Source organism: Crocodylus porosus, unplaced genomic scaffold (assembly GCF_001723895.1).
Source record: "Crocodylus porosus isolate Cpor-Errol unplaced genomic scaffold, CroPor_comp1, whole genome shotgun sequence".
Classification (NCBI taxonomy): domain Eukaryota; kingdom Metazoa; phylum Chordata; order Crocodylia; family Crocodylidae; genus Crocodylus; species Crocodylus porosus.
The window spans coordinates 17382766-17391567 of NW_017728920.1; the positions used below are offsets into that span (position 1 = coordinate 17382766).

Consider the following 8802-nt stretch of genomic DNA (forward strand, 5'->3'; position numbering starts at 1 on the left):
GAGCACAGCTTCCCCATCATGCAGTGCTCCTCTGCTTTGCTGGTCCCAGAATTCACTGCAGTCTCTGCTTCAGCCTTTCTGTTCTCCATCTCTCATGTAAAAGAATGGTCATCTGGTCCCATCTCCGATGCAAATGAGACCTAGGGCAGTTGTTTCACTTTTGTCACCCTTATCTAGAGGGTTTTAGGTGTGTCTCTCACTGCATCTGAATCAGCTTCTGTTTAGGTGCGGGGGGGGAATTCTTTGTGAGACAGTCTGAGTCCTGCGTCAGGGTTCCCCAAGAACACGGAGCTGAGAAGTAACAATTCCCCCCGGTGATGGGGTGCTTGCGTTGAGCGAGTATCCCCATCACATCTTTGCTCCGTGGTACTGGTTTTGATCTTCTATCCATTGCAATCATCACATCAGTCTCTGGATCCAGCAAACTAGTAGCATTAGACCAATCACTAGTATAATTTGAAAACTAGTAATTACTACAATGGGGTGAAGCATGACATTTAAAAGTCCTGTTGCATTGGGACTCCATCCAAACAAAACCTCCCACCAGGCGTGATGGCCTGCATTTTTAACTGTAGCTGATAGCTTAGAGATCTCCTGATTGTGGTGTTAAATCTCGAGTTTGCCATTCTCTCCCAAAGTTTTGAGTCTTTGCAGTTCAGCTTGTAAAAAGGGATGAGTTAATAGGTTCTTAATGATGATGAGACCCAGTCCTAGTAAAATGGAGGACACCTCTTTGTAGAGCTCAGGGTAGGCATTCAAATGTTGTATGGTCCATATAGGTACAGTAAACTTAAGATCACAGGTAACAGTGGTGGTTACATTACAGAAACAGCAATTAAAATAAGGCACCATAGGTTGAATCCAATATCCATTAATTAATACAATATCATATCTTGTTCTCATGCACACACATGCTTTATCCACATAAACAATAGCAAATTCCCTTTCTTGGATAACATCAAAGGAACAGTGAGTCTTGTTCCCAGGTTGTGGGAAAAAACATTCACCATGCTCCTCCAATGCTTGGTCTTCACAGATGTAACCCAAACCTTCTTTTCTCCTACACCCTTTTACATTTACTGTTTTCCCCGCATTATCTTTCTGCCAGGCCCAAGCGTTATGATCCTTGGAGTACATCACTGAGCTATCATCAATTTGTAATCCTAATGGGACTATTGTGTGGATTGTTCTAATTTTCTTGCCTGCCACAGTTATAAGGAATAACTGCAAGCTTTGCTGGTGGTGATTGTACAAAGCATTAACTAATCTCCACCAGGGCTGGAGGGCAATTCTTCCTCCATTACCGAATCAGGTCGATTGCTTCCATGGGAGTTTGTCCCACCATGGCTTGCCAAATCATTCCCATGATTACATTTTGGGTGAGAGCCTGAGCTTGCTCACATGCTAAAGTCAATGATACCTTATTTTGGAGAGCCTGTACACCAGGTATCATTAACTTTTCATCCCCTTCTATGAGTCTTTCCCACCCAGGAAATACCTTACTTATTAGCTGCTGTTCCTCACTTAACATTTTTAAAGATGCAGTTAATGGAGTTCTGATTTTCCCCATATTTTCAGTGGCATATGACAGTTTATTAGCAAGAACTTCTATATTTGCAGTATCAATTAAAAAGACTCCTGCTCCTACTGGTGCAATCCAATCGCTTATGGTACAGGTTCCTCTTGAGTCCACGATGGCTTACAGAAGAATGGACTGGAACCAGGGATAGCCTTAGTTCCATAACAAAACTGGAGTGGCTTTCTAGTGGCACTCTGTGTGCAACTGGCAAAGCTTTGCCAGGGACAGCCTGGGGCAAGGTTAGCAGCATAAAACTGGTAGCGACGCTGCAGGGCCAGGGGGTTGCTTCCATTTCCATAAAATCCATGAATAGAGTCTGAACATCTGACTCCAGATACAGCAGTGATTTGGTGCAGCTATGGGACATCAGGGTTCATGTCTAGAGACCTGTGAGGGGACAGAGAAAAGAAAAACAAACTCCCCCACACTCCCCGTATATATTGGGAGAAGCTGGGATCACATTGCAGGGTAAAAGTGGAGCATTGATCTACGAGAGGGTGGCCATAACAAGTTGAGCACTTCTCTGGCCTTTTCCTGCCTCAACATCGGGGTAGGCACTGACAAGCCTATCCGATGTGTATTTTCCAACGGCTTAAAGCCGTTCCTTCCTGCTAGCCAAGAAGGGTGGCCGGCAGGATAGAGAAGACTGTTTACCCTACTCCTTGAAGGTCCGGTGGTTTACCCTTCCATTCTTTGAGCTGTGAAGAATGAAACCATTTTCTCCAAGGTTTTCTACCTTTTCCATTCAGGATTTCAACCTGATAAACATTGGGGCTGGCTCAATTTACAATAAAGCAAGGACCATCCCAGGTGTGAGTCAAAGAGTGTTCCTTTGCTGCACAAGCTAAATCTTGTTTCAAGGTAGCCAGGGCAGTTTGTTGGTCTGCTCCCAATTCCTAAATCCTGTTTTCCTTTAATAATTTGTACAGAGAACATTTCAATGAACTCTCTGGAGAAGTTAAAAGTTTCCAAAAGAGCTCGCAAAGAGTGTGTGTCTGTGGGAGCAGGCAGCTTTCCTACTGTCTCTCCCCTTTGCTGATCTGGAGTCCTGCCATCCTCTCCAAGACATACACCCAGGTATTTCACTTGTTGCTGCACTAACTGAGCCTTTTCTCTATTCACCTTAAATCCAGTTTCCTGTACTATAGTCAGCACCTCCATAGTGATTTCTCTGTTCATTTCTGAAGTGGGGGTGTATATCAAAATGTCATCCCCAAGAACATGGAGCTGAGAGGTAATACCTCTCATAAAACAGTTGCACAGTTTGAAAAAAGAACCAAATGGTATTTTAGGGGTAAATTCTAAGGCTTTGGCACCTCCAACTTTTAATAATCAGTTGAAACTGCACATGCCTGGTACCTCCCTTATCCAGATTTGGTCTGTTAAGAGCAAAGGTATCATCTATAATATGATGCTACTGGTATACAATAGGGGCTGTATGTGCAATACAGAATTGTTTTTGTCAACTGAGTGTGTCACAGTGCTTTTCAGACTTCTGCCAGCTTTTTTTCCCCCACTATACTAAACTAGTTGGTGGAAATGGCCTTGGTAAGCAATAATCAGTATTGGTGTTTCATGGGGAGTTCATTTTTTGCCTTATTGACACCCATGCTTTTAAGGTGCCTAATAAATGAAAGCTTATCAATTGTCATGACTTCACTTTTCTCTTGTAGAAATCTACTGTTTGTACTAACAACAGCAGTACTCTAAACCCATCTGTCTTCCACTTAATTGAAAAGAAACCTCATGGCTGGAAAAAGTTTGAATCTATAAGAGCAGGAGTCAGCAAGTATCCTTTTTACCTTGCTGCTTGCTGTTTAGTTGCTAAATTTTCAAAACAGCATTCTGTATGCAGTGAGGGAGAAATGTGAGAACAGGAATTCAGGTTTTTTTTCAAAATACTCAGCCTGCCTCTGGATCCTTATCTGGAAGGATAATGGCTGTATTTTTCTTGCTCATCAGGTTTTTATCATCTGTTTTAGTGAGGTCAAAACATCGCTATTGCTTCTTACAAAGTCACGCTGATTCCTTTGTAGAATAAAGCTTTGCAGGGAAGAAAGGAAACTTTAAATACTTCTGGTACTCATCCATTGGATTAATTTTCTAGAGCAGTGGTGACAAACTTGTTTGCCCTACAGACCAAATGAGCAGTGCCAGCTTGGTCTGCAGGCTGTATCCAGTCCATGGGCTCTATTCAGCTGCATGAGGATTGGAAATCTGGCAGGAAGAGAATTGTGGCAGTGTTAATTGCCACTGCTCCCCCAATGCCAAATGTCCCTGTTTAGAACAGTTCAGAGAAATCTTTACCTTCATATGTGCTAGTGCAAATATCAGTCTGAAAGGCATTTTTCTATTGGTAGCACTTCTACTAATGGTATAGTTTCATGGGCAATGAGCAAGTTGTCCTTTTATAGATGAAGAGTATGGAAACATCCTGCCTGTGAGCAAGCTAGGTAAAGCCAGTGTCCTCTCATTTTACTAATGTATCCCTGCCTCACTTTCTTACAGAAGTTTTGGCAATGTGAACTCTTCCCTCTACTTGAATTTTCTATCTTCAGATGTTGTAGCACAACCTTATAAAGTTGTCTCAAGTCATCGAGTTTATGGTTGCTTTCTCCACTGATTTTTCTGCACCTTTTAGAAAGAAGGTAGTTTTCTCACTAGCTCATTCTTATGCCACACATCATGAACTAATACTACTGAAACCACCACACCGCAAGTCCTTTTCCCTGCCCTATGGAGGTTGCTGTACTAAGACAAGAAATACAAGGGAAGGGAAATAAGTCAGCAGTTCCAGGAAAGAAAAATCTGCAGAAAATCAGTGTTTAACACTTGCCTGAAATGGGTGCTTTTTGTGGGGGGAAGGAAGGAGGAAAGGAGGAAGAAACAGGTGGAAAATTCAAAAAGGTGAGTTTTGAGTCTGGGTCTTGTGTTTTAAAGCTCATGTGAGCTTTAGTTCAAGTGCCCCTGCTGCCATTTTTAAGCACAGGGACACTGATACATGAGACACAGTGGTGCTTTAATTAGAGTGGCTCTCAGAGTCACACCACACCCCAGCCCTAGAGCATGTGTAAAAGTACCCAAAATGGTCACTTTTCCTTTCTGTTACTATGGTCAGTCTCCTACTGATATTTATCATATCACTTGAGGCCTTCATTCAGAATGTGGTCCCATTCTCCTAGGTGCGGTATAATCATTGTTCCTGTACAATTAGCTGTATTGGGTTCCAGCTTTTGTGAACCCAATACAGCTAATTTATAGAACAATTTAAGAAAGGAGTATTCTGATTCTGAACCACATGATGAAGTGAACTTAAACAGAAAAAGGGAAGCATGTGTACTGCTTGTGGCAAGACTGAGTTCAGTGGAAAAATCATTTAATTTAGAGGAAAATAAGAGAGCAGCTGTACTTCATTACCTGCCATTTTACAGAGTGGATAATTAATGCTGGAGGGAAGAAGGTTAGGAAAGTGATGTGTGACAAGGGGATGTAGTTAATGATTAAAAAGAAATTATGAACAATGCTACATAGTTCCTAAAAATAAAACTTGGAAAATGTCCCTCATGTACAAGTCAGGTTCTTATTTCAATGTATTAACTAAATCACTGTAATAGCTATGGGACAACTCAATGGGTCTAGTGGTAAATGGGAAATACACTTTATTAAAACCATAATGTCAAATATGCCTCAGCTGTAATTCCATTGATGTTATATCAGGATTAAATCTGGCCCTTCATTTTTTTGTATGGATCTGTCTCCAGCACATAAGTGAATTTTTCTAATGGTCTAAGAACTTCCTTCACTTGAAACCTGAAAATATTTGGAGAGATTATTGAACTGAAAAATGCTATTTGTACATCATCTCCTCCTCTTCAGCCACACCACCTCCCGAGTTCTCATAATGTAATGTTGAGATAAGCACTATATTGGCCGCAGCATTCCTCCACCCCGGCTAATCTATTCTGTTAAGTTGTAGTCCAGGAAAAGGGCAAGAGGGGTATGGACACAGGATCCATCGGTGATGGAAATGCTTGAGGACAGTGCATGGAGAAGTCCTACTACTACCTAGAAGAAAACTATCCAATTTGCAAAACTGGAGCTGTCTGGATTTTGCAACTACTAAGCAGCAATTTAAGAATCAATAAATGATTATTACATAACCAAAGTCCCTTTTTGCTCAAAGGAAAAAGACTGTGAAATGGGCTCTATGGCAATCATCTCCAGTAAATGATTAAAAACTTACCAACAACTTGCACTAGCCTTCTTATGATTGTATCAGTATCAGTAGCAATCCCTGTAAAACCTTGTGTTTGCATCTCATTGTTTTGCTTACACAATGGAAGAACAATGTTTAATGGTGGTACTTTCAGGATGAAGAGATTCCTTAGCAGGTTGGTGGCTTATCAGTTGTAAAACAGCTTGTTGCTATATCTTCTTCCTGAAAGGCCTGTGCCAATTTACTGCAATATAAAAATAAGCCAGCAGCTCATATGTGCTCTTGTTGCAAAAAAGCTGCCAGTATACTGAGTTTTATTGACAAGAGTATCACTTTCAAATCAAGAGAAGTGATTCTTCTCTGTTGAGGCCTCGTCTGGTGTACCAGGCCTCAGACTGGTGAGGCCTTACTTGGAGTACTGCGTCCAGTTTTGGGTCAGATTAGAAAGTCCAGTACAGAACAACAAAACTGGTTAGGGGCCTGGGAAACAAGATTTATGAGGAAAGATTGAAAGGGTTTGGGGTAGTTAGTCTGGAGTAAACAAGACTGAGGAAGAATTTGATAAGTCTTCAAATAACTGAAGGACAATTGGGCTTTCATTTGTGGCTGTAAGGGACAGGACTAAGAACACTGGCCTCAAGCTGCATCAGAGGAAATTTAGGATAGTGATTAGGTGAAACTTTCTGACCATGAGGGTTGTCAAGCATTGGAACCAGCTACCTAGAGAAATTGTAGAATCTCCATCCTTTCAAATTTTCAAGAGCAGGTGGCTGGGGGGGTTTATTTAGTCAGAGATAATCATGCCCTGAGCAGGGGGTTGGACTAGGTAATCTTGTGATCCTACTTTCCTATGATCCCGTTGTGGTCCACCAGTCCATTCAGTAAAAATATGTTGAAATGTTTGAAGTGTTAGGCACAATCTGTATTGATTGTGCTTTATAACGTAATCAAAGCAAGTCTTGATGAGAACAGGAGGGTTGGCTCACTTGGTTTTAGCCAACTACTAAAACTGTGAGACAGTCATGATGCTTTTTTGGAACCACTGATCTTTCCCAAGAATATTACTTAAAAATCTAGCCAACTCTTAAGTCCTAATACTAAGATCATATAAGTCAACAACAAGAAAGGAATTGTCATTGTCTTCTAAGGACTTCAGAGAGATGAGCTAACTAATTTTTTACTGAAAGTATTGTAGGCCTTTGTTCTAGTGGGTTATTTACTTGCTGGATCCCTCATCCATTTCATTAAAGCCTTTTAAAAAGTTATTTACTTCACTTTAACTTAGTGTGATATAGGGAGCTAGAAGTTTCTCAGTTAGTTTCTTGTTGGAGAAACACTTGCACAGTTTGAGCACAAGAACTTAGCAAATGTTTTCCATTGAGGGTCTTGTTTTCCATCCTCATAAATGGGGATGTAGACCCAACCTTCTTTTGATTCTTTGCATAACAAAAGGAATGTTGAATTCAAAGAATGGACCACTGTCCAATTTGGTTTATTAAAGAGTTATTTTAGTTTCAAAACAGTTTTGGTGCCCTGTAATAAGTAAGGCCCATCTCATGTGGGCTGCTGCTTTTTTCCTCCCTCTTCCAGTCCCATTGATTTGTCCCTTTATTCCTTATCATGAATCTATTAACCTAATCAGTGTCACTGCTGCAGTTGTCAGGAGGAATGGCTTCAAGCCTTCTGTTATTGGCTTTTGAAGCCTAAAAGGATAGCATTGTATTTGTGTATGGTCTAATTATTTGTGTATGGTCTTTCATCAGAGCCTGAAAAAGTCAGGGGGGTGACCTTTAGATGAACACTTCAACTGTGAGAACACCTCACTGACTCATAAAATTTCTCAGCTTCAAAATACACTCAGACAATTTGTGGCACATAGGAGTGGTGGGGGTAGAGACCAAGGGTCAATTTCTCTCATAACAGCTATCTTAATGAATCAGACTATGAATGTTTGAGTGCTGTAACCTAGTAGGTCTTCAGACACCTGTGGAAACTACAGCATGTTTAACCTAGTTTAAAGCAACTTCCATCTCATGCTTTTAACAATGGACACTATTGTTGCAAGGTAGCTACACTTGAAACTACTCCCACCTTCACAATTCTTTGCTCCTTTGATTTGTGCAAACAAGAGAGTGAAAGAATACTACCAACTCTGTGTGCTAGGGGTGTGCCTCTGCAGCCAATTTTCATCAAGTAACCATCACTGTGGTAAGAAAGCAATTTCTTCTCTTGGCTCTGCTGTTATTTTGCTGTGAGATTTCGAACAAGTTGCTAAGCCTGGTTTGCTTATTTTGAATCCTTTTTTTTGAAGAGTGGTGGGAGAGGGGTATACTGTCTTCACATCTATGTAGTAAGGATAAATTAGTATTTTTTTTATCAGAGTCTGAATGTGAAAAACTGATTATCTATGATACTTGCCTGTGTTTTAATTACATAGGAAGAGGTTCTTGGATTCCTTCTACACTGACTCTTCTATCCTGCCAGTGAGTGGGCGTGGCAGACGGCATGAAACGTGCATCATGGAGACCAACTGATGACTACAGGAATGGTGCTTCGAGGTGGGCTTTGGCTTCCTCAGCCATGACCAGCACATCACGATGAGACACATGCTTGGATGGGATGGGCTCCACCTTTCCTTGACTAGGGGGTCAGTACACACTTCCACAGGAGGCCTCAAATGCCTCTACACAAATGCTCTTAGTATGGGAAACAGGCAGGAGGAACTCACCCTCCTGCTAGCTGACATCAGCCCGGACATAGTGGGGATCACTGAAACGTGGTGCGACTCAACGCATGACTGGGCGGTGAATGTCAAGAGCTATAGGCTGTACAGGAGGGACAGGATAGGAAGGACAGGTGGGGGCGTGGCACTCTATATTAAGGAAGAATACACATCCTCATCAATTAGCAACGAGTCAGAGGAGGGGCACTCTGAAGTGCTTTGGGTTAGAGTACAAGGCAGTGGAGGGGAAAGAGACTTAACGGTGGGAGTCTACTACAGACCTCC

General features: G+C 41.6%; 1 protein-coding gene across 1 annotated transcript in view; it reads left to right on the forward strand.

Moving 5' to 3' along the window:
- Window positions 1–5739, forward strand: part of CDK1 (cyclin dependent kinase 1) — a 22728-nt gene extending 16989 nt beyond the window's left edge. The window contains exon 9 of the transcript XR_002101840.1: window positions 5561–5739. The gene's annotated coding sequence lies outside the window, so the exon portion shown is untranslated. The remainder of the gene's footprint in view (window positions 1–5560) is intronic.
- Window positions 5740–8802: the final 3063 nt, after the last annotated feature.